Source organism: Cynocephalus volans, chromosome 11 (assembly GCF_027409185.1).
Source record: "Cynocephalus volans isolate mCynVol1 chromosome 11, mCynVol1.pri, whole genome shotgun sequence".
Lineage (NCBI taxonomy): Eukaryota > Metazoa > Chordata > Mammalia > Dermoptera > Cynocephalidae > Cynocephalus > Cynocephalus volans.
In genome coordinates this window covers 33,647,645-33,674,916 of record NC_084470.1, presented here as the reverse complement: position 1 = coordinate 33,674,916, position 27,272 = coordinate 33,647,645, and positions in this window count along the sequence as shown.

The window sequence follows — 27,272 nt, the reverse complement described above, 5'->3', positions numbered from 1 at the left end:
CTTCCACAGCAGCCTCACTGATTTCTGTGTGACTTTGAAAAAGTCACAGAACCTCTCAGTGCCTCATTTGCTCCAGCTGTAAAAATCAGTACAACAGTGCTTACCATCAGGCTGTCTAATGACTCAGAAGCATTGTTAAGGATTAATGAGACAGAATAAAGCTTGCTGAGTCTTCTAATGAAAGATGTGACAGAGGAACAAATGAGTTATTATTATCTATTAGTAGCACCTTGCATAAAATTCTCCCCAACCCTGAAAAGAAATTAAATAAATTTGGAAGAACAATTAACTCTTTCGGTCATTAGGCAGTGAATTAGTAAATTAAATTTAATAATAAGACTTTACATATTCCATTTACAAAGTGTCTTCACAAATACATTACCTACTTTCATCTTCACAAAAAATCTTATGGACTGAGCAGAGCACTGTTATCTAAAACCTACATATGAAGAAATTCAGGCTAAGGAAGATTAAGCGGCTTTTCAAGCTTAAACAATTAGTAAAAGATAAAACCAGCACTCAAACCTATTGTTTTGACTGTAAGGTCAGATCACAATTCACTTTATCACACAAGAGTAAATATAATTAATTTTTAAATATTCTTATTACTACAACATGTAAAGATGTCCTGTATCATCAGTAATCCTAAAAATGCAAACAAAAATAATCATCTACAAATGTTAACATTTTTTTCCAAAGATCAAATTTTAAAAGATAGAATGGATGAATTAACACAATGTTGGTTGTAAGTTAAAATAGTATAAACAATTTCAAAATCCATTAATTCATTCAGAAGATATTTATTATCTTGATATGATATGCCAGGAATGCTGAGGATAATATGGATCCTGCCTCTTGTAGACAGAAAACATGCAATAAATAAACACATGATTTCGATAATGAAAACTTAAGTAAAGAAAATAAAAGGGTGTTGGCATAGAGAATTATGGATAAAAGGGTGTTGGAATAGAGTATTATGAAGGTAAGTATTTTAGATATGTTTGTTAGAGAAGCGTCCCTGAGGAGGGTTTATTTGAGCTGACATCTGAACAATGAGGTGTCTGCCTGGGAAGGTTCAGGTGACTAGCACTGCAGGCTGAGGAGATGCAAAGGCCCAAGCACAGGAAAGAACAAGGCTTGCTGAAGGGTAACTGTGAGAGTTAGGCTGAGAAAAACTAGAAATCACAGTTATTTCTAAAGGAAAAAAAATATGTGATTCTATTGATCTGAACCTACACTGACAAAAAATAAAGAAGAGCAAATCTCAGAGACCCTTCTGTCTTTCTTACTCATACAATGCACAGCACAATGTGGAAAAATGAGTAATTTCCAATATCAATAAAATTATTACAAGATTAGTATTAAAAATCCAAATGAACTAGTAAAATTTTTTAAGTTTTATATTTGTAGAAATAAACAAAATAAGGGTCAGAATCTCCCAGCAAGGAATACTGGTACCAGAAATTGTAAGGTCTCTCTCTCTCTCTCTCTCTCTCTCTCTCTCTCACACACACACACACACACACACACACACACACACACACACACACACACACACACACAAAATCATTCCCACTAGAGGAACAAAAAGGGACAATACATGTACCTTTTCCTTGTTTAAAAAATTAAAACATATTTTAACTATAATTTTGTTTTCTCTACTTCCTTACTTTAATTGCACAATTAGACTTAAATTTATGTGCAAAGAAAACCTAGACAATATTCAATATTCTCTCTAAATTGACTAATAAACTTGACACAAATCCTATCAAAATTCCCCTAGGCTTTTTTTGAGAAGCTGGCTCTAATTTTATACAGGAATTCAAAGGCCTGAGAGTAGCCTGAATAACCTTGAAAATGAACAGAGTTGGAGGACTTATATTACCTGATTTTAAGGCTCACTATAAAGTTACAGTAATGAAGACAATGTGCTGTTGGTATAAAGACAGATCAAGGAACAAAAATAGGACTACAGAAATAAACCTATATATATGCAGCCAAATGATTTTAAACCAAAGTGAAAAGTTAATTCAATAGGGAAAGAGAAGACTTCTTTTTCTTTTTCTTTTTTTAAAAAAGTTGATGTAACAATTAAATATTTAATGTGAAAAATGAACCTTTTTATCTTATTTCATACACAAAAATTAACTTGAGATGGACCATATATCTAAATCTAAAATCCAGAACCATAATATATAAAACACAGGAAACCATCCTTGCAAACCTGAGGTATGGAAACACTTTGACAGGACACATGAAGTACTAACTACAAAAGATAAAAATGGATTAGTTGACCTTGACCAAAAAGAAATATTTCTAGTATCCAAAATAACTATTAATAATATGAATCAGTAAGCCACAGACTGAAAAAATAAATATTAGCAGAACATATATCTGACAAAGGAATGGTATTAGTATATATAACGAATTCCTACAAACCAATAATAAGATGACAACTCAATAAATAATAGGTCAAAGACTTGAATGGACTCTTCACAACATAAGATATACAATAAACATGTGAAAAGAAAATCAAAATTCTTACTTATTAAGAAAATAAAAATTAAAGCAACAGTTGAAATAACCACTGCAAGTATACACTAGAGTGGCTAAAATTCAAAAGACCAACACTGAATGTTGGTGAGGAAATGAAATTCTTGTACCTACTTGTTTGCTTCTTTGATGATCTATGTGGAAGTGCCATTTAAAATATTTGACCAAAAAAAAAAAAAAAGAAAGAAAGAAAGAAAGAAAAACCAAACAAAATCATGTATTTACAAAAAAGTACATAATAATATTCACAGAAGTATTTTTTGTAATAGCCCTGTATGGAAAGCAGCCCTAATATCTGTCAATGAAAGAATAAAGAAATTGTGATATATTAATATAATAGAATATCGCTACATCAAAAAGAATGAAGTATTGATACATGAAATGGCTTGGATAAATCACAAAAATATCATGTTAAGCAAAAGAAACCAGACACACACAAACACAAATACATAAACACATACTGTATGACTGCACCGTGTAAGATTAAAAACAGACAAAACTAATCTATGGTGATAGAAATCAAAAAGAAGTTAAGGAGAATGGCTGGGAAAGAGCCCCATGGAATTTATGAGTTATTTTGGGTGATGATGACATAAATGTATTTAACTATAAAATCCCAAAGAATTGTATATGTATATATCTTCTGTGCATTTTTACTGATAATTACATCTCAGTAAACTAAGTTAATATTGCTTAATATATATGTAACTTTCTTTCAATATCCTAACAAAGAGACACTGTATCTTTTGGGTCTTCCATGGGAACCACTGAGGGTGGAGAAGAGACAACTCAGGTGGATTCACGAGGCTGAGAGAGTGAAGTCAAATCATATAGGCACTTGCTTATAAAAATTGTACCAGAGAGGATTTGGGGTTGAGTATAAGGATTCAGGATCGAGTGTGATTCAAAAGTTAAAAGACTTTCATTTTTTTCATACAAAATCTCTCTAAACAAAGCCAACCAGTTCATATAGTGCCCCTAAGAAAAGAAAATAAACATTTTTTTTTTTTTTTTTTTGGTAATGCTGGAGGAGGAGCTAGATTAATTGAACCAACTGCCACTGCTGCTTTTGCTGACAATGCATATTCAAAGAACTTCCAAGGATTATTGTGATCATGAAATATTTTACATTGTATACTGACTCTGAACCTACCCTCAGAATACGTTTCCACTGTAGTGAAATTAAATTATTGCAAAAAAATTTAAACTGTACATGGGATAAAAAGAAAGTTGTTCCAAAGAGTAACTTTTCATCCATTTTGTGTCCCCCACTCCTCTTCTCTAGATCTATTGAAATGAGACCTTGCTATTGATCTTTAATTAATTAATTAATCAATCAGTTGAAGTGGTAACTTTAATAGTTGTGAGTTCCCGGTCCGGATTCAGTCCCATACCAGGTCTCTGTACTGTGTAGCTAGCTAATAATTCAGTGTTGGGGGAAAACTGTGTGGATTAGGGCATCTACTGATATGACTCCCAAGATTTGAAATGACCACTTGGCCATACTCCCATCCCCAAAGTGTTTATTTTAAGGCTCCACATTCTCTTTGGTCTCCCACTGAACAGGGGATGTTCCCCTTCACACTTGCCCCAGTAGCCTACTCACACTTCTTATTCTCTCTGCTAATTTCTTTGTCTCTAACTTAACATAAAAATCGAGAACATTTATGTAGAACAGGGCTTCTCAAACTTTAATGCATAGCAAATATCTGGAATCTTGTTAAAATACAGACTCAGGTTCAGCAGTTCAAAGGTAGGGCTTGTGGCTCTGTATTTCTAATGAGCTCCCAGGAGATGCCCAGGTTGCAATTTTGTAGACTACATTTTGAGTAGAAGAGCTGTGGATTCCCACTATTCCAATCTCTCACTTTCACGTTGTTATGCATCTGTACCTATCCATTACCTGCGTCCCTCTGTCCCCTGAAGAACCATCTCAGTTTTGTTGTTACATTTTACATGCCACTCTGGTCAACCAGATTGTGTTTTCTTTATCTTGATATCTCCAATGTCCTGAGCACAACAGCAACTTAATAACTATTTAAGTAAATCCAAAATTAAAATAAAATGATAAATGCAATTTGTGCAGAATTCTGCCAACATCTTAATGGAAAAAAATGCTTAAAGGATGCTAGGACAATTACACAAACACACACATACATAGAGAGACACACACATGGACAGCTCTTTTAGATAGACAAATTCAGAAATTTTTGGAAGGTAAGTAAAATTCTGCAGTTCTCTGAAAGGACTATCTCCTACATTATGAAATCACCAGTTTTGCTTGTATTTCATTTCTTAACTTTGATAAAGAGGCTTTATCACAAGATAGAAGAGACTAGCAATGGTAAGAGTAGATAACTGTGGTAAAAGACTGGACAGGAGGGGGGTGGGAGTAGTAGGTGGGAATAAGAATCTTAGTCCCAAAGCCAGGAAACACTCCCTCTTTTGCTTCCTTTGAGTTGATGCTGGCAGAGTATTTTATTCATTTTCATTACAGAGAGACTTCCATGGTCTATAAAAATAGCTGAATCTGGAAATTTGTTATCTTTCTAGCTTTGAAATGTTTCATTGAAAAAAAACCATTTATTTCCATCATAGAAGAATAAAAAGAGCAGCTTCTACACATTAACTTTCACAATGCAAAATGTTCCTATCTTTGCAGAATGGTTGAGAGATGAACAATTAAATCCTCTAGTTCCCAAACCAAAGAATCATCACTGCATTGATGTATGTTTATTCCAAGAAAACTTTGTAAGCCCACGTTTTGTCCTTTTGCAAAGAGTTTTTCTGTTTGCATTTTTAGAAATGCTGAATAGTCTAATATGAAAATATAGCATATGTTGCTATAAAAGAATCATTTTTTTTGCTCACTTAAATTTTGGAATCGTCCTCATGAATATTTGTGTAAGTTATTTAAGTAATAGCTCTCATAACATAGCACATTAGAAAATTATGGGAAGTGAGAGTTGGAAGGGGCCATAGATATAGTCATAGTCAAAACCATCATTTTACTTATAGATGGGCAACTGATGTCCAAAAAGGTTAAGCAGCCTGCAGAAGATCCGTGAACAGAGATGGTATAAGATGTCTGAAATTCTGTATCACCAAATGAACTGAGTTAATACGTTTATAGTCATATGGTCTTTGTATTACCTCCGCAACATACTCCTCATATGATATCTTAATGTAGGCATTCTCTGTGGCTTTTATCTCTTCAGTCATAAACATTAGCAAGAATACATGCAGGTCCAACACTTGTTTGCATGCCTTTTATTCTTCAAATTATGTTGGAGCCCTAATGAAAGGGTTGAATTCATGCTATATTTAAAGAAAAATTTTAGGTCTTGTTCACTTTGCATCTGAATGCAGGTGATCATTTTCATAACATGTTGTGACCAGTTTCTCTCTTCCCAATTGTTTAGAGCTATACCTGCACAAAATAAATCATCACCATAGACTAGAATCAAGCACATACAATATTCTAAGACTGTAAAGGTCTCTTCTCTTCACTGTGTGTCAACTCTTAGTACCTTCTTTGAAAAAAATCCTTGGACATGCTTTTAAGTTTCTGGGATCCAACACCCTTTCTTGAGGTCCTGGGTTGGGAGTTACTTGGGAGATTGTATTGCCCTTTTAAAACTGAGGGAGATGGTTCTGGTCAAGAAGGCAGAATAGATGGTCCCCAATGTCACTCTCTCCCACAAATCAACCAATTTACAACTATTAAAAAGCCCGACAGGCCAAGCTGGAGCCACTATAGCTCTGGAGAAGAGGAGAAGAGAACCTATAGAGTGTGTGAAGGTAGGACAAGCCACAATGAGAGAAAGAAAGGACTGCTCCAACCAGTTTGGGCCCTGGCCACTACCAGGCTGGAGCTGCTGAGCACACAGAGCAGGGGCTGGCAAAATCTGTAGCTGTGCCATTAGGATGGGTTGCTTGGAGGCTACAGGGAAGAGGAGGGCCTTGATGGCCCCCAGGACAGCAAGACCACTAAGAGGGGTCCTGTGGACCCACATAGGAGCAAGGAGCCACAACAACTGAGAAAAGGAGCCACTCAGAGGCTACTGAGTCATCACAAGGGACCAGACCATGGCCCATCCCATGGGAAGTGTTTGGAGTCCCATACGTGGTGGGGGAGATGGGCCCAATGGGGGAACTTTGGAGCACAGCAAGGACAGCTGATCTGGCCCCCAATCAGCGTAGGACCACTCAGTGGAGACTGGTCAGGAATATAGAACTGCGGGTGGTGCAGTTTGCCCAAAAGACTCAGGCCCAGACCAGAGTTTCCACACAACCCAGGTGTACTGGACCTCAAAAGACCCAGAAGTTCTTACAAGGTCAACAATTAAAACTTAAGCTGCACAAAAAGCCTTTCCCAGGGAATCAGCAGCAAAGCAGCAATTTAGCTCAATCGCAGGGCTCGAGTGCTTGTTCCCATAGGAAGTTCCCCCGTTTTAGAAGTAAGCAAAGGACAACAAATTAGTTCCAGTGCAGCGTTTAAGTGGTGGGAAGAGCAAATAATACAACACAGAACTGAAAGAAAAAACAAAATACCCAAAGACAAGAGACAGAGTTTTGATATTAACTAGTAAAGTCTTAACACCACCAAAGAACACCTATAAAACCTAGAAGGACTGGAAGTTGCTTGGGTTCCCAAGCCAGGGAATGGGGAGGACCACGGGCCTCATCAATGCCTCCCCAATGACCACATCCAGTCCAGCAATGATCACCAGGCCACCACAGGAAGTGCCCCATGCTCCCAAGCCAGGGCAGTGGGGTGCCGAGGGCCTCAGTGATGACTCCTTGACATCCACAACCAGCCAAGGTATGACCACTTAGTCACCACAGAAAGTGCCCTAGGCTCTCAAGCCAGGGAAGTTGGGGGCTGATGGCCTCAGCCAGGACCCCCTGACATCCGCAACCAGTCCAGCAATGACCACCGAGCTACCACAGGAAGCACCCCAGGCTCCCGAGCTGGTTTGGTGCGGGTGCTGAGGGCTTACCCGTGCCGTCCCCAACATACACAATCAGCCCAGTGATGACCACCAAGCTAACCCTGGAACCCTCCTGGTCTCCCCTGTGGGAATGAGGTGGGTGCCACAGGCCTCGACCAAGCTCCCCCTTCTTTTTACCTCTCCCACCCTATTTCCTTCATCTTTCTCCTCTTTCCCTCCTCTCCGACTACTCTGCAACAACTTCTTAGAATGTAAAAAAACCCCAATATTAATAAATAGATAAAATAAATAAATAAAATAAAATGAAGGGAGATCATGGAAGAAAACAACGTGATGTCTCAAGTTTATTTCAAAGGAGTATTTTTAACCCATATTTGTAGAGATCTCAAAAACCTCTTCTTCCAAAATGGTGAGTATGTTACAGTAGCTTCCTATATTAGTCTCCTGCTTTTTAAACTCCCCATGGAAGTACCAAAAGATCCCCACAGCAGTACACCAAAGTGGCACTAATGGATATTTTAATTCTTTGAGGAAAACACAGTGACATATGTCAGACATTGTAAACTATTAGCTTGAGGTTATTCAAAGTTTCAGCATTAGATCTTGCTACATTCTGTTTAATGATGCCTTATCTTTGTGAAATTGAGTTTTTAGCAGTTGCTGTGATGAAAAGCTGACACTGCATAAAAAAACATGGAAAAATTGCAACATGGAAGAGAAAGGGAAGGTGACAGTGATTGGTGTGATTCCAAGGTTCAAGAATTGTATGGCACACAACAGATTAGTAAGTAATTGAGGTTATTTAAGAAAGAAATAAAAATATTTTTCCTTTCTTTTATGAGGATTATTTTTTATATACTGCTCTTAAATTGTTAGGATATGAATATGAGGGTACTTCAAAAAGTTCATGAAAGGATTTGTATTATCTCTTATTCCATTTTCCATGAACATTTTGAAAGACCCTCAAAAGGTAAAGTAGGTAAGTTGTTTTTACCTACTTAGTAAAAGGAACCATCAGATATTACTTTAGACCTAGGAGTGTCATGAAAAGAAAAAAAATTAGAGTCACTCAGCATACATAAACCAAAAAGGAACTGTATTAATTGATTTTTGCTGCATAAAAACAACACACATAATAGCAACTTACATGTAAATAAATATTAATTTTGTTGAAATATAGATCTGTGGACTGGCTGAGGTTTGGTTGATTTCCACGAGTTTGGCTGATCTTGGCTCCAGGCTACAGATCAGGTTTAGCTCTGCTCTATTGTGTCATTCTGGATCACAGGCTGAAGGGTAACCACTACCTCAGACATGTTCTTCTCACGGATCAAAGAACAAAGAAGGCAAACCAAAACATGGAAGCATTTCTAAACCTTTTACTAAAGTCATGTCTTGACTAAACCAAGTCACATGGCCCAGGTCAGCATCAATGAGATGTGAAAGTATACCCAGTCCAGAACAGGATGCCATGCAAAGACATGCCAAAGGAGTGAATAACTGGGAGCAGTGATCTAATCTACCACTGTTATAATGTCCCTCTTTCATGCATCCCTATTTTGATTCCCACTGGACACAGCCCTACCGCACCTTGAGATGTTTTTGACCATCTCAGGCTTTAAGGTGCCAACTTGGCTATATTAGTTTTGAATTGTCCAAGTTACCTGACTTTTTACATGGAATTTGAGGGGAAAAAAGAGTGGTTAGATTTCATTAGAGGCCATAAAAGCTATGGAAAAGAACGATACAGGGGTGTCTTTGTCTCTAATTGAGGTTATTTTGTCTTCAAGCAATATCTAATTGCTGATGGTAAATGGAGGATAGATTCTAAATTTTCCTGCATTTCTACACAATTTCCTCCATTCTCTTCTTATAAAGTACCTATGTTAATACATGTTAACATGAATTAATATTTATAAAATGCCCATTTATCTTCCTACTAGCATCTTCATTTTTTTTTCAGTCTGAAATGCTCTTTACCTCCTCTGCTGGGAGAACTTATATATCTTCTAAGATGCATTTTAATGTTCTCCACTAGGAAGCATTCCCTGATATACTAACTGTTCCCTGTGCGTGCGTGCGCACGCACGCGCACACACACACACACACACACACACACACACACACACACACACACACACACAATCAAGCTTACACACTCCTTTTTCCTCTTCTATCACCCTCTGCTCCAGGCAGCAGGGAGAGTTAACATTCCTCCTATGTGCAAACTCTGTCTCTTACAGTATATATTCTTTTATCCCACTGTATTCTTTACCCCACTATATTGCAATTTACTTAGATCTCTATATACCCACACTAGATTGGTTCTTAATTTGGGATTGTGTTGTAGTCATCGTATATCATAAATATCTAAAATGGAGTACAACATTTCTTTATTCAGTTACAACTTCTCTGAGCTTTGCCATTGACCTCACAGTACTGTTATGAAGACCAAATAAAGTAATGGACTTGAAAATGCCTACCTGACATGCACAGGGTGGATATGAACATGCTGAGTTTATACAGCTTAAGAGGTTACAGTACACACATGTTCTCATTACCTGATTCAATGCTTGAAACCACATATTGAATAGATGGGAAAAGTATTGCTATTATCTCCTCTTTTTTCAAATGAAGGAACTGAGGCTCATTAAAGCTGGAGCAGGGACTGGGCTTCCCTAAAATAACATGGATTACTTCATGAGCAGTAGACTCAGAGATCCAACTCAAAATGTTGCCTGAGTGCCCAGGTGATCTTCCTGCCATACCACATGAGAGGATCCTTCAGAACTAAAGGATCACATCAACTAAAGGGTGGTTTTTAATTACTTCTAAAAGAAGAATCTTGTTGACCAGTACTACATACTTTTTGAAAACAAGCTTTATTAAAACTAATGCTATCTATTGAAATGCTGTGTCATCTACAGTGTGTACAAAATCAGAGAGAAAAGATCATTTACCAAAGGCTTTTGTTTTCTTTCAGATAACGGGGGAGAAGGAAACAGCAATTGTTCTCTGTACCTCCTGCTGATCACTCCACTCCCCCACTTCACCAACTCCCTAAATTCCTTCAAACTTTTTCCTGGTAGACTATCACCATGGAAATCTGTTGAATTTCTTTTACGGACAAAGTCCAACACTGCTTTTATTCATTAGAGCTGATCTATGCCAAAGTTCTTCCCAGCAATCTATACTTTTTGCCTAGACAAAGTTAATAATAGTAAGAAAATGATTGCTTTTATCTCTAACACAAAAAGCAATTATTTCCTTTTGTGTTCAAGTCCAAAGAATCCTCACAGATGGCATTGTCACCAAAGTCAAGACGATCCCTTATTGCCAAATGGCATAGCAGACTTCTGAGTTAATGATGCAGTTTGGTTTTTAATACTCCAGTGACTGAAACAACTATAATGAATCTCCTTGACTTGAATTTCAGGGCATGGACCTGCAAATCAATGGCTTGGAAAAGTCACCTTCAAGGCTGTCGAAGTGCCTCATTATGTTTTATTTCTTCTGGTGTGGAAAGCTGGCTCTTTTCTTGCTGAAGATTATACTCCCTGTGTATTTAAGACTCTATTGAAAGCTAAGGACATCCTGGTATCATTTTCATGGGTATTATTAGACAAATCCCATTAGATTACAGTACAGAATACCTAACTTTGAAATTGCACATGCAGAAAATGAGGCGTGCTGTAAACATCACAGGACATTCTTGGTCAACTACATTTTTTTGGTCTGGTTGCTGTCATGTTTTGGTTTGAAAATTTTGAATACAACAGAAAGCATTTGAGTCCAGAGAAATATCCAGTACGCTAATTATACAAATTTTCTTTTCTTATTTTTCAGTTCCTGTGGGAGAAGTATGTGCTATGAGATAGCAGCAGTCCTAGATGTCATTGGGAGCTCAGGGACCTTCTTTTTCCTTTTCTTCTTAATTTGCATTAGTATTTAAATTGCACAATGTGCTTTCTGTTTAATCTGACATACAAGTATTTCAAGAGTCTGTTTGAAGCTTAACATGCCAGGGTAGTGATAGCAACCTAGAAAAGACATAGGAATCTGATGTGTTCTGATCACCATCACTCTCCTATTTAAAATCCTCTAATATGCTTTTCACAAGGGAGGCATTTCTTGTTTCTTTGTCAGATCTGCTTTTCTCTTGTCCTGTTTCTTCTTTGCTCAGTGAACTTCTACTCACATTCCAAAACTCAGCTCAATTATCAACTTCCTTGTAAAGTTCTTTCTCAATCTGTGTGGTTATTCCTTTATGCTCTTATAGCTCCCTAACTACACATGTACTGTGGCACTTATCACCTAATATTGTACTTATTTTTATGTATTTTTATTTTGCCAAACTTGAATTCTTCAGGGCAAAGAATGTCTTGGTTATGATTGTCTGCTTTTCTCAATATAGCACATGGAACAGAAGAGACACACAAATGTTTACTGTATAAATGAATAATAAGTGTGTTTTAGCAGGGAGAAATGAACAAGGAGTCATTAGGGACAGATTCTGGCTATGTTTGAACCACTCTTAAATTATTTTTCCCTCCTCTGCTTAGATGGAAGAATTATTTTTAGTATCTCCAATGTGTCTTTAAAATAGTGTAGGAAACTTCCAGTCTTAACTGATTTACTAGCCAAAGCAGATTGAACCTGTGCAGGTCACAGCTTCTGAGGGATTTTTTTTAATAGCTGGTTAAATGCAAAAAGAGCACATAGGCCCCAAGGCTCTTTGCAAGCAGATATATTTTCATAAAGTCAATCCTCTTCTAAGGGGATGGCAAAGCTTAAATTATAAGACACAAAGTATTTGTCTGCCTTTTACTAGTGCTATTATAACTGGCAGACCTCGGTGGTATATGGATTTATTCCAAAGGTTAGCTTAGTTGCTTACCAAGATTTACCTGATTGTAACTGTAGTATGTTTTATTATGTGTAGTCCAATAGTGAGACCTCTGGGGCCCAGCAGCAGGGCCGCCTCTTTACTTTACCTCTCTGTACACCCACTCAGTCAATCTGAACAGGGAATTGCAGGGGTCTTGATGAAAAAGTAATGACATAGCCTGTAGGCACAAGATATAAACAAGCAATTCAGAAAAAAATTAGACTAAGTATGACCAGGCCAAGGGGAAATGTTCAACATTATAAATTTTCAAAAATTGAGACTTAAAATAATAACAATACAGTGATAATTTGCCATTTTCCCACATCAAAAATGTCATTATTTAAAGATACAGTGCTGCAAACTGAGCCCCACTAAACACTGCATATCCTGTGAGAATAAATTTGAAGGCATATGACGAGAGTTACACATTTGCATAACATTTGATTCCATAAGTTCACTTTCCCAGAATCTAGCCTAAGGAAATAAACAGAGATGAGCACACAAACTTATTCATAAGGGTGTTTAATGTTATTATAATAATGAAAAATACAAATATTCCACATGCTCAATGTGAAGAATTTGCCTAAACACATGGTAGTTCACATAAATAGTTTTATAAGATTAACTGCAAGAAACTGTAAAGACAAAAATAAAACCAAAGTCAAAGTTTATGAGCAATATGTATAATAGCTTTTTATATGTTTAAATCCTGCAAATATGTGGCCAAAAAGACTTGGAATAGGATTTAGCAGTTTTTTGTCTTTAAAAAAAAATATATATATATATATATATATATTATATATATATATATATAATATATATATATATAACATATATATATTATATATATATATATAAAATTCACTAGGAATTTATTGAAACATGAATATTTTACTAAAGATTTGTTAAAATGTTTGTGTTGGGGTTAGGGGGACAGGTGTATACATACACAGAAAACATGATTTTCTTCTGAAATTCTCCATTATTCACCCTAAAGTCCACCTCTGATCATCAAAGCCTCTTCTTTACCTTGTTCTTTTTTTTCTCTGAATCTGCCCTGGCTTTTGTCCTAGGATCAGTCCAGTATAGTTGCTCCCAGCCACCTGCGGCTATTTAGCACTTGAAATGAGGCTGTCAGTGTAAAACAAATATCAGGTTTAAAATATTTTTTACAAATAAAATAATATAAAATGTAGTATTAATCATTTTATATTGAAAGTATATTTTTATATATTGTTTAAATGAAATATATTATTAAAATTAATCTCTGCTGTTTCTTTTTATTTTTGTATGTGACTACTAGAAAATTTGAAAGTTCATATGTGTCTTGCATTGTATTTTGATTGGACAGCATTATGCTAGATTTTCCCTCTGGATCTGTCAATTTCTCGCTTCTTTTCTTATGCAGAGAAATTTAACTCCATCAAACTCACACTAGATACTACTCTCTCATTACTTTATATTGTTTTTAAGACGGCAACAAGTTGCATCAAAGGATTCTTCATTCAAAAAGAAAAATACAAAATATATGACAATTACTATGTACCAAACACTGTTTTAAGTGTTATACAGATATTAACTCAGAAATCTTTATAACAATCCTTTGTTTTAAATCATTAGCATCATCTCCATTTCATAAATAATAGAATTTTCCCATTTACTATGCTCTACCATCTCAGAAGTGGAGATAATTTTATACAAGAATAAATTTTCTATGAGACACAATGTTTGCTTTTCATATTCATGAAACAAAGACTGATGAGAAATACATCAAAAGATTAAAATTATTAGGATTACTCTTGACATAATAGGTAATTTTTATTTCATTCTTTAAATTATTCTGTATGTTAAACTTTCTCAACATGAATATGTACATATACATGTTACTTAAAAATTATACATAAATCAAAAGTGACTTTTAAGTGCTCATGGTACATTCATCATAAGGGATTTCTGAAGCTGGCACCAACATGATAAAACAATTGCTTTCAAGCTTATCACTAATTTCTCCCATTTACCAGCAGAAGATCAGAGAGTTTAAAAATAAGAGCTCTTCTGAATATCCTGACTCTTCCCAAACAAATTTTTTTTTACAACAGCAGCAATATAAAAAACAATACTAATATCCACGAACATAAAAGTCAAAATTCTAATAGGCCTGGTCTCATTCAAGGGAAATTACTTCTAGTCTTGCTAGGACTTTTAAATTTAAAGAAATTTCTTAAGGACTTTAGAATATGATATGTTGAACTTCATTTTTTCAGCATATTTTTCAACAATAATGACAATTACCACTTCTTTAATTCAATAAATATTTGCTATACGCCAACTATGTCCCAGGTACTGTGCAAGCTGCTGAAGTTATACATGTGTTTAGCATAGTCCTTTTATTCCCCCCAGTCATTTTCTTTCACTGATGAGTCTATTTTTTCATTCTCTTGCTCATTTCTCCCTATGGAGCATTATTTCTCTTCAAAGTGTTCTTTCTCTCTTTGTCTTCATTCTTGCAGTTGGACTAGCCAAAAAGGTACCATGTGACTTAGGGTTCTTTTTATGTTTCATGGTCTTTTAGTGAGTTTAGAATAAAAAAATAAATAAATCAGGATTGAGGGGTGAGCTAGCTTCATTTTACCCAAAGAAAATCGTGATGCGTGTCTCCTAAAGTGGAGCTCCTGAAGCTGTCACTGGTGAAGAACTAGCTCTATCTATCGATAGATAGAATATATCTATCAATCTTTGCTGTCTGTCATTGACTTGTGATAATCACAATAAAGTAAAAGTGATTTACTAGATAAATGAAATAAGGAATAAGGTCAAAGGCAAGCCAATTTTTTTTAATTCTTAGATTGAACAGATATTAATAAACTGCTAAACATTTTCTAAATTCTTACTCCCAAATTCTCTACTTATTGAGTTGTAGACCACTAACAAACAGTTCACAGACTGGCACTGCTCCACAGACCACAGTTTGAGCAACCCTGTGCCATAATATCCCTGCATGTCTCTGCCTTAGGTACAGTGTGTGCTATGTGTCCTTTCCAGAGCCTCTTCATTCTATTTTGACTTCCCCTTAGCCGTATAACATAAGTTGCTTTACTCTTGGTTGTCTTCCTCCTTTCCACTGGCAAACAATCTCTCTCTACAATAACTCAGAATAAAAGATGATGGGATATAGCACTTGCTATTTATTTTACTAATTCAGCTATTAGATGAATTTAGAAGAGAATATTACATGACACAGAAAACAACTGATATTAAACATCATGCCCTGTAATATCATTGGTCATTCCTCCCAGAGGGAATGCTCATGTCCTGGCCCTGACTCTGGCCCCATTTTCCTTACTGCCATCCTCTAAGTTGTTTTTCTCCCCCTGAAGGCCTTTCTCCTCAACAGATGCCAGACCAAATCCCCAAATGCCATTATTCTAGTAGAACAGTAAAGTTCTTTCTCAACCATCCAACTATGTCCAGAGGGCCGCATGTTTTCTAGCCAGAAGTACCTGTTACAGGTCATCAAGACTTATCAAGGTGTTTTTCACAATAACACACTCAGATGCCTCTCTCCCCTACAATGAGGAAGCACACTGACCATTTTGTTTTCTGTGTAGTTGTCTTTCCTTCCCTGTTTGGTATTTAAACATTTATCCAGAAGAAGGTATATATTGGCAAGTTCTGCACTGCCTTGCACCACTCCAAGTGCTTTGAATTATGGTAGACTTTGGGAAAAATAATGGAGAATTTAAGTAAGAATAATGTGTCTTGGGAGAGGATGCTGATGCATGGATAGACATGTAAGTAAATCATAACACAGCATGTGAGCAGCTGTTTTATGTGCATTCTGACGCAGCACAGTGCAGGTATGTACAACAAACAGAAATAATAAAAAGCCAGTGATGAAACATGTAACTGGGGGTGGAATCCAGTGAAAGGTTTACAGAGGAGTGATGATTCTGCAGAGCTTTTAAAGTCAATCTTTCTCTAGGCAGGTAAAAATGAGCAAAAGGTTGGCATTCCACATAGAGAAAACAGCATGTGCTAAGGTACAGAGAAATAAACCAGTGCATGTTCAGAGTGATCCAAGAAATTGCCATGGGTGGATGTTAAAAATCTAGAGGAGCCCACAGGTAGATGAAGATCAGAACATGAGTGATCATTAAGCCGTGCACAGCAGTCACTGTTGGCTGCCTACCCATCAGCCATTTACTTCCAACATACCCTCAATGTATCCAGCTGAGAGGATGAGTAATGGTAGTACTAATTCAGTCTGGGAAATTCCATTTCTCTTTGCCAGATATTTATCTGTGGTTTAGCATGTGACCTAATTTTGGCCAATAGAACATAAGTTGGGGTTGTAGACATTTTGCAACCCAGAGAACAAGGTCACAAAGATAACAGAGATATTAACTTAAAGCCTTGATGTGGTTGACCCAACTGAATCTAGCTACTTTCATATTCTACTCAAGTGATGTAACAAAAGACTGCATTGTTTAAGAAACTTTAATAAAGTTATCTGATATTTGCAGCCACAAGGATCCTTGCTGACATCACATTAAGGTGCTAATTATGAGGCAGGGACCAACTAAAGAGTACTTGAGAAAAGTGGTTAGGAATAATTACAAATGGTCTTACAGAGAAGGTGTAGCTTCAGCCAGTACTTTTTAAAGTACTAAAAGTACTAATGCCTTTTTAGTACTTTACACTTTATAAAAGAATAAAGTATTACATTATCTGGAAGGCAAAAGGAACATAGGTGGGAGACAAAAGAGTCATTATGAACGAATAACTAAACTGGCATACTGGAGGATCTATGTGGGAGAACGTTGAAAAAGGAGAATTGGATAAAAAGAGGGGTTTCTGATATGCCAGCTTGAAGAAGTAAAACTCATAATTTGGAGAAGGCAGAAGTAGAACCCATGCATGTCCGACTTCACAACCCATGCTGTTTTTAACTACCCCCTGCCACCTTCCAAGTTAGATTGAAGGTAATCTAGAAAGAAAATATGAAGACCCCTCATAAAGCTATTATGATCATTCAGGTTTGGGATGATGACTTGATTCTTTGTCTAAAACTAAAAAATAACCACTTTCCTCTTTCTTCCTCCTAGGAAGCCATGCTTTTACCAATGTTCTTGTACACTGTAGCCAGGCACGTCTTAGCCATGTCCTGTCTTTGCTTCAAACCCTCCAAATTATTTTCATTATTCTCAGATTAAAGATGAAACAAATTAAATGGTCTGCAAGGCCCTTTGGCTGAGTTCTTTACCTCCAGCTTTCCTACCACACTCCTATTTGACATTTATGTTCTAGCCACCCTAGATCCCTTACAACAGTTACCAACAGACTTTGCCCTTGCTTTTAATCTATCTTTAATGCTCTTTTCTGCTTTGATTGTTCATTTTAATCTTTAGTCCTTCTTTATATTCTTCACATAAGAATAAGAATAACTTCCCCAGGAAAGCCTTGCCTGAACTCAACAAATATAGCAAAGTCCATTATCTATTTGCATACTAATACTGCATAACAAACAACCATGAAACATCAGTGGCATACAAGCATAAGCAGTTATTTTGGTTCACAAGCCTCTGGGTCAGCAGGGAAATTCTGCTGACCTGAGAGGAACTTGGCTGGGCATATTCATGTATATGTGGTCAGTTGTGCATTAATTAGGTGGCTTTGCTGATCTTCTCTGGGCTCTCTTATGTGCAACAGCTGGGCTGACTCCACTTTGATCTATGCATCTCATCCAGCCAGCAGACTGGCTTAGGCATGTTGTTCTCATGATGAAGGAAGAGAAACAAGAAAAAGGGGAATCTCACAAGGTCTCTTGAGGCCTAGGTTTAGAACCGTCACAATGTCTCTTCTGCCACTTTCCATTGGCCAAAGAAAGTCACAAGGCCAGCACAGATTCAAAGAGTAGTGAAATAGATTTCACCTCCCAATGGGAAGAGCTATAAAGACACATTGCAAAATGCACAAGTATAGAAAACACTAGTGAAATAAAGCCATCCTCCGAATCAATCATCCATAATCTCATAGCATTGTGCATCTGCCTTTTATAGCACTTATGGAAATTTTTATTTTACATTTTTAGTTTACTCTTTGGTGTCTGTCTGTCTCCCTCATCCCACTAGATTGTAAGTTGTACAAAGGCAAATGGTCAGTGCTTCACAAACAGAAGTTGCTCCATAATTAATTTTTGAATGATTAAGTTATTTTCTGTGCTGCTGGTGGGGGAGGGGACGTCTAGTCCTGCCAATCCTGAGACATAACTATCTCAAACTGTCTTTGACAACCATTAAAGTCACTGGCAGACCAAGATGAGTTGGGCAAGGGGCATCACACAGATTTTCCTCAACTTTGAGGAGACTGGAGATAATCTAGGTCTCCCTAGTCCCCTATCAAGTAGCAAAACACATACTTCTATTAAACAAACAAACAAACAGAACCCAGAAATGAACGGCATCTTTTTCAGGCCTAATGACTCCTCAGGATAGCCATTAATAAATATATTAATTATACTCATTGTACTGATAGAATAATCAGTAAAATCAAATTTTATTTTTGGTCAGCCACAAGTAATATAACTATTTGATTCACTGATATGTCCATTTTAGCTTTTAAAGTAAATTTTGGAAACTGTTACATTGCATTGCCGATTTGGTTCAATGAATGAGAACAGTAAGGGGAAATAATCATAATAAAAAGAATGTCTTTGTTAAAAACTGTGTTTTTCCTACATTCCTTTAAAACATTTGGCTTTGTGATTAATGGCTTTCTTTTTGAAGCTGTGGAATTATGGCAGTTTTCTTACAGAGTATAAAGAACCAGGACTTTTAAAAAAAACAACAATAGGTTACAGCTATTTTTTAAAAAAATAGTCACTTTCTATACTTGTAAGAACCATTTCTTGATTTTTATCACTCATCAATTATAGGTTGTGCAAAATATGAAACATTCTACTGAACAACATTTATGACCTCTAGCTCTAGTCGAGCTTTCTTTGTTAGTTTTTCATTTTCCAGAGCAGTCACATTTTTTTAAGCTCAAAAATCAACTCAATGGAAATTGTTAAATAAAAGTAATGCTGCGATTCAACTAGCTTTAAAAAGTTAGAAACACCTGAGAGACATGCAAAGTTCTTTTCAGTGCTACGGACATAAAGACCCTTCTGACATAAATTTTTTATTTTCATTTTTTAAAAAAACCTTTGTGGTTTAAGAATTTATACTCTGTTTTAAAACTTATCTTTTCAGTGCTTAACTATGCGTTGTGCTATATTGCAAAGTACAATCATGTTCTAGATGAAAATGAAAGTCATTTTTAGAAAATGCAGCTAATTTACCTGCCCTTCAGCTGCTTAATATCATTAGCAGTCACTTGCTTTGCATCAAAGGCTTGTAAATGTGATCATCTGTAAAGCCCTTTGTGAAATCCAAAATGGAATGTCAATAGCCAATAGAACAGCCTGTTCTTACGTTTTAGGGAATGAAATTCATTTGTGGGATGAGCATCAAAACTAAATTTAAAAAAAACAGAACAAAAAATCTGCCATTAACATTAAGTACGAAGTTCAAATATAGAGTATCCTTAGACTGAAATAAGTACTCTTGGAGAATAGTGCAACAACTTCTGAAGAGTGAAACTACATGTAGAGCATTAGAAAAACACCAGTCTCACAGAAGTCTCTCAAGTTCTGTCACTGGACCTGCCACAAATTTAGTTGGTAGAATACAGTTAATATGTATGTGGGTGTGGGTGTGTGTTGGGGGAGATTTGGAATCTAAGAACATGGGTTCAAGCTAACTCTGGTATTTCCTAGTTGTGCAGCTTAAATTTAAGGAAGTTATTGTACATTTACAAATCTCAAATTCCTCATACGTAATTTAGTGATAGTTATAGATTTTCCTCCAGAAATTTATTGAAACAATGAAATAGCTTGATGCTTGGCATAGCTAGCGACACACACTAAGAACTCAATTAAATGTTAGTAGGCTCTTTAGTTGTGTAAACTTGGGCAATAATAATATATTATTGCCTTTTAAATGTCAAGCACTATGCTACACACTGAAATAGAATTTTAGGTGTTTGCTTACTTTGGGAAGTAGATATTGTCTCTAGTACAGAAATAAAAACTATGTCACACAGAGAGGTGTAAAGCACTTTTCCAAAGGAGATAGACAGCCATGATTCAAATCCACATATGTGAAATTCACAAATACACACTTGTGTCAGTTTGCCATGTTGCTCCCAAAGTCACTTAACCCTTCTTGTGTCTCAGAATTTATTTCAAAACTGAATGATTCTGGTTCTGGACTACATAGAGTAAACATATTCAATGTTGCTAAAGAAATGGTCAGTCTTAAACACCCTTTTGCCTCCTTTTCAGACTACATAGGTCAACTTATATTTTTTTTTTAATGAATCTGATTGAAGTACAAGTATTGTTGTTACCACCTGTCATTCAATATTTTACCATAGGAACAATTTATATGGCAAGCAGACGTGGGTCCCAGCTTGGGATGTCTTCTGTCAAGGTCTCACTCCACAGGCACCGCCCATTCTTTCCAGTGGTGTCGTCATCACTGCTGTATCCCCCAGCTTCTAGAAAGCAGCCAAGAAATAAAACTTATCAGAGTTCGTATCCTGGGGTGTATACCCATCCTTGCATAGAATTCATCAACTTGAATGGAAAAAAAATACATCTTATATTTTGCTAAACCGTGTTTACTATATTGCTTGTCCTACAATTATAAATACTGACCAAATTAATAATAATAATATTGGTAACAGATAGTAACTTTGCCTTTGTCACCAATTAAAGTCACAAGTATTTCATATCACATTATAATCACTGCAAATATCTCAAAATATTACATTGATTACTTTAAAATTATATTAACTATGAGATCCACTACTGAACCTCTAATGTGTTAATAAAGAAGTGTATATATTAGTATATGGCAAACTTTTAAATTATTTTGTATAAGTACAATCGGATATAATTGATTTCCTTTATAATACAATGCATTTTACTATATGTACTTAAAAATATTATTCTTAAAATAAAACTTTATATTGCCAAAGACAACAATAGCATTGGGGGAAATAAAAAAGGAAAGAACCTCTGAATCAAAGGTCTGAGCACTGACTATGAGGTGACATATAGTCCCTAACATAAGACCCTGGTAACTCCAAACAATGGAAAGTTAACCCTTTATAGAAGTCTCTAATAGTTTATTTACAGCTTCTATTGTATTGATTTATTGGCATTTATTTATTTACTGTAATCATTAGCAATCACGAAGAGTTGGAGCTGTTAGCTATAGGTTTCACTTGAGGCAGCAAATAATGTCTAGCATTGCCTGCATCCATAACACTCAATGGTTACTCCAGAATTTTAGATACTAGAGGTGACATTATAAAGGAATTCTTTGAAATAAAGCAGTCATATTATTATCTTTTGCTAAAGCACATTGTGCATGACTTTTCGGCCTCAAACCAAAAATGAAAACTGTAAAACACGGATGAAATTAACTGAAGAAGACAAAGAATGGAAGGATATCCTGTGTTCATGGATTGGATGAATTAACATCATCAAAATGTCTGCATTTCCCAAAGCAATCTATACATTCAAAGCAATCCCTGTCAAATACCAGTGAAATTCTTTATAGAATTTTTTTTTTAAAAAAACGTAAAATTTGTATGGAACCATGAAAGACCCTGTATAGCCAAAGCAATCTTAAACAAAAAGTGTAAAGCTGAAGGCATCATTCTACCTGACTTCAAAGTATTCTACAAAGCTATTGTAAATAAAACAGCATGGTACTGGCATAAAAACAGACACATAGACCAATGGAACAGAATATAAAGCCCAGAAATAAATCCATGCATCTACATCCAACTGATTTTTGACAAAGGTGCCAATAACACACATTGGGGAAAGGGCACCCTCTTCAATAAATTGTTCTGGGAAAACTGGATATCCACATGCAAAACATTGAAACTAGGATTCCTATGTCTCACCATACATAAAAATCAAGTCTAAATGGATTAAAGACTTAAATTTCAGACCCCAAACTGTGAAACTATCAGAAGAAAATATAAGGGAAACATTACATAAAATTGAACTGGGCAACACTTTTTTGAACAAAACTTCAAATGCAGCATAAACAAAAGTACACAAATGAGATTAAATAAAACTAAAATCTTCTGCACAGCAAAGGATACAATCAACAAAGTGAAGAGACCTCCTACAGAATGGGAGAAAGTGTTTGCAAACTATGTATCTGACAGGGGGCTTATATACAGAATATATAAGGAACTCAAACAACTCAGCAAAAAACCAAACAACCCAAGTGGACAAAGTACCTGAATAGACATTTCTCAAAAGAAGACATACATATGGCCAAAAAAGTATATGAAAAAAATGGTTAATATCACTAATCATCAGGGATATGCACATTAAAACCACAATGAGAAAAACATTATTTTTAAAAAACTCTAAAATTTGTATTACTTATATATATTTATGGGGCACAAAGTTGACTATCAGTGTAGTATTTGTGTACAGTATATGATGATCAAATAAATAGTATTAGCATGTTCATCATTACAAATCATAATTACCCAGGTAGGACTAAGGCAGGCGCAAGAAGATCCAGTTTTATTCAAGTTACTTAAAGGCTTTGCCAACCGTGTGTGTGTGTGTGTGTGTGTGTGTGTGTGTGTGTGTGTGTGTGTGTGTGTGCATGTGTGTGCATGTGTGTATGTCCATTTTAAACATTTGAAAAAAACTTTCGTGGGCTACATCTATCATCTCACCAAATGTCCTTTTAATCTGAAATGTCAGAATTCTCTCTCAAGCTTCTCTTTTGCTCTTTCACCTACTTCCTTGACAGCTCTATCCTGATGTCTTATTAATATGCAAAATGCCACATGCTTAAAATTAAACTCTCCTTTCCCTAAGGCTAATTTTTCTTTCAAATTATTGACTATCTGTATGATAATGAGTTATACCAGTATTTCTCTGAGTCTCATATGATGAACATCTCAGGACCTCCTTTGGCTTTCCTCACATCCTCACTTCCATCCAAACTCATTTTAAACAGTTAATCTTTGTGTACAGATGTGTTGGGTACTGATTGAGGTATTGGGGATATAGTGGTGAAAAAGACATACAGGCTCTTAGGTCAAAGTTGACCAAAAACATGGGATGGTTTTCTTTTGGAATCTCTCTTATCTATCTCTTTCCATCCTTGCTTCCATAATCATAATTCAGACCATCATTTATCCATGTCTGGGCAACTACTGTTGTTTACCACCTGAACTCTGAAAGCACTTTCACCCCTTCTCATCAACCTTCTAAACATCTACATTGTTTGTTTACTAAATTTTAATTTTCCTAGTCTTTGTTCAAAAGTACAGCATAAAACACCATTATCTATAGTACGGAATCTAGTCTCTTTACCTGGCATTCAGACACCTTGAAGTTCAGTCCTGATGTTACTGGCTATCTTCATCTCTTCCATGTGTACATTGACATACTCTTCTATTCATCACACTCTCAATGTGCCTTATGATATTATTTCTGCCACACATTTGCTCTTTGGGCAAGAAACGTTTTTTCTCTTCTTCACATCTATCTGAATGCAAAACTTTACTGTACAAAAACCATTGTACAAGTCATATTTAGAGAACCTTTACAATTCTTCAAAAACATTCACATTCATAATCTCATGCATTGTACCTTTTGAAACTCTTAAAACTATGGTAAGAAGGGCTGGTTTTAGTTGGCCAATTTACAGATGAGTAAACCAAGTCAAAACAAGTTTATGCATGAGATAAGTAAAAATAAATTTAACTAGAAATTTTTAGTCTTACTTTTTCCCAGCTTCTTCTACTATGCCATGTGTTTAACCAACTAAAAGTTACACTGAGGAGGTTAAAATTCCAGCAACTTAACAAATAGCAAATGCATCCTCCTAATGGAAACTTGCAGTGCTTTCCCCTAGGGTAGATAACTCGGTCAATGAGGATTCTATGTGACACTAATGCTCTATTGTGGGATTCACTATACCTTCTAGAGAAGCACAGAGCCCTTTAGCTTTCATTTTATCTTCATCTTCCTGCCTAGGTGAAAGCCATTGTTGATATAACACCCTCAGGATCCTTTTAATTCTTAGATTGATCTGGACAATGTTAAACTAGACTTGCCAAACTCAGGTTATGTATTGGGACTCAAAGTGAACCCTTGGGACTCCTCAGAACAGTTGGTGTCAACTGGAATATGATGAAATCTTATAAGAATGGAATGGGCTATAAAAACATTGCAGCTTGGTGATGGCAACAGGGAAAACAAAGAATCTTTTTAAAAAGGAGAAAAAGAAGAGAAATTGCTTTGAGTATATAACCAAAAATTGGTACTTGCATTATGTAACTCTTCTGACTGAAAGATATCTCTATGTAGTCAGCAAAAAAAAAATTGCTGTAGCACAGCTTTTTAAAAGTCAACTTTGCTATTTTTATATTAACATGCATATTTTTACATTTTAGGTATATTTTGGGAATTGCTACTTTTTGTCAAAACTGCACAGGGAATGAAATTTCCCAATTTCAGTTTTAGAGAAAAACTCATTTGTTTTGAGTATATCTTTCTTGTCTGAATAAATAATAATCATTATTTATTTTTCACATGTTAATATTAGAAAATTTGCATTGCAACTATAAAATATCATCACAAGGCATAGAAGGGAGAAGAAAAATAAATGGCATTTACTGAGTTCCTACTACATGCCCATATCTTCACCCATATCTCACTTTATTTGGCAACAAATTTAAACATAGGTCTTTAGTCTACATTTTAGAAATGAGAAATCGGAGGTTTAGAGAAAATAAGTAGCATATTCAAAAGCTCTCAACTAGGAAGTGGCAGAACTAGAATTCAAACTGTAGGTGTGTCACTCAAAATCAGTGACTCGTCCACTTATGACAGCATCTGGCATGTACAAGGTGATCAGAAAATGGTAAACAGAAATTTCTGACCAAATGAAAGGAATAATGAAATGAAAATAATCTGAAAAGAAGTATGTACCTTTGTAGGCTAGTTATAAAAAAGGTTTATTTCCTGAAATATGCAAAAATTGTATTGTTTCTGCTTTCATTAGAAAACACTTGCTAGTATAACAAAACAAATTAAACTTACAAAACTTCAAAGATTATGTTTACTTCTTCAACCAACAGAGACATAGAAAGTAGGTTGGAAATAGGATGTGGAAATGAGTGACAGCTTTTCATCACCGTTCAAAGGAAAAGAGTTTGCCCTCCACTGACTGGAGAAGGATGACATCTGTAAAAATCCAAGCCATTCGCCTCAACCCGTTTTAATACTGGCATCTGGCAGTCAATCACTATGCCAGCAAAACTAGCACTGTGGACAAATTGGCTTGTTCCTTTGAATGAAACCTGTGGCAGTTTAGGCAGTTGTAATTTTACAGCTTTAGTTTCTTCCTGTGTATTTCTAACCTTAATGGCACCAGTGGAAGATGCATTTTTTTGTTTCTGCCTAAAATGGCCCCTTAGCATATTTTATATTTTACTATTAGACTTTCATTCTGAATGGCATTTGAACAGAGGGAGGGAACATCCCTAGGGCTACCAATTAGAGTTGAGGGGAGAGGGGGAAGGGGAGGGAGGTTGGGGGATAATTGGGAGGGGACACAGGGTACAAAAATAATTTCTGGTAATGGATATGCCCCCAGTATGAATTTGGCCCCCACATCATGGGCAGGAGAGGGGAGAATCAGCTTTGTATCTCATGCATATTCATAATAAATAAATAAATAAATAAATAAATAAATAAATAAATAAATAAATAATGGTATCTGAATTCCAGGGAGGAAGGGTCTGTAGCATTATACATAGTCTAAATATTTTATTCAAGCTGTCATTAAGTGAATGTTATTTGTTGTTTAACACACTGATTAAAAAGTCGGGCTCTGAAGTCATATTCATGAGGGTGTCAAGTCCCAGCTCTGCCATTTGCTACTTGTGTGATTTAGGGCAAATTTCTTAATCTGTTTATGCCTCAGCTTCCTCATCTACAAAATGGGACTAATAATAATGTTATCAATATGGCTCACGCATAGGATTACTATAAGGATTAAATAATGTATTGCTTGTAAAGCGTTGAACAGTGCTTGTCGAATGCTAATCATTGACGAACACTCTCTTACTATTATTAGTTTGTACCCAATTATCCATTAAAATACTCAGGAGAGCATAGGAAAAGAAATACAGGAATCTACTTTGAAAGCTGATTAGTGTCTCTGTGCGAAGGTCAGACTGTTGTCTTTTCTTGTCCTGTCTCAATAAGTCTGGTATGTGTATGTTTCTCAACTTAATTCATCTCCACTGAAATTGGTTCACAAAAGCGTGGAAGGAAATTCACCAATTTCATTGCCGATGAAATTAAATTGAGTAGGACCAGTGATGACACACAGTAAGCAGGCTAAGGACTCTGCATATTAATATGGCCTCCAACTTCTGCAGCAGAGAAGGGGCAAGGAACCTACTGAAGGGCAATTGATTTCCAGATAAGAATTAGTTTCCTATATATTTAAAAAATGAGGGGAAATTCCAGAAACAACATTATGCCTAAGAGATAAAAAGTATAAGGTTAAAGGGAGCATTATTTAGAAAAATGAGGAAAAGAACTGCATTAGTCAGCTCAGGCAGCCATAACAAAATACCATAGACTGGATGGCTTAAACAACATTTATTTTCTCACAGTTCCTTAGGCTGGAAAGTCTAAGATCAAGTGGGGAGAGAAAGCTCTGGTGTCTCTTTCCTTCTTATAAGGGTCCTTGCCTTAAGTGGAT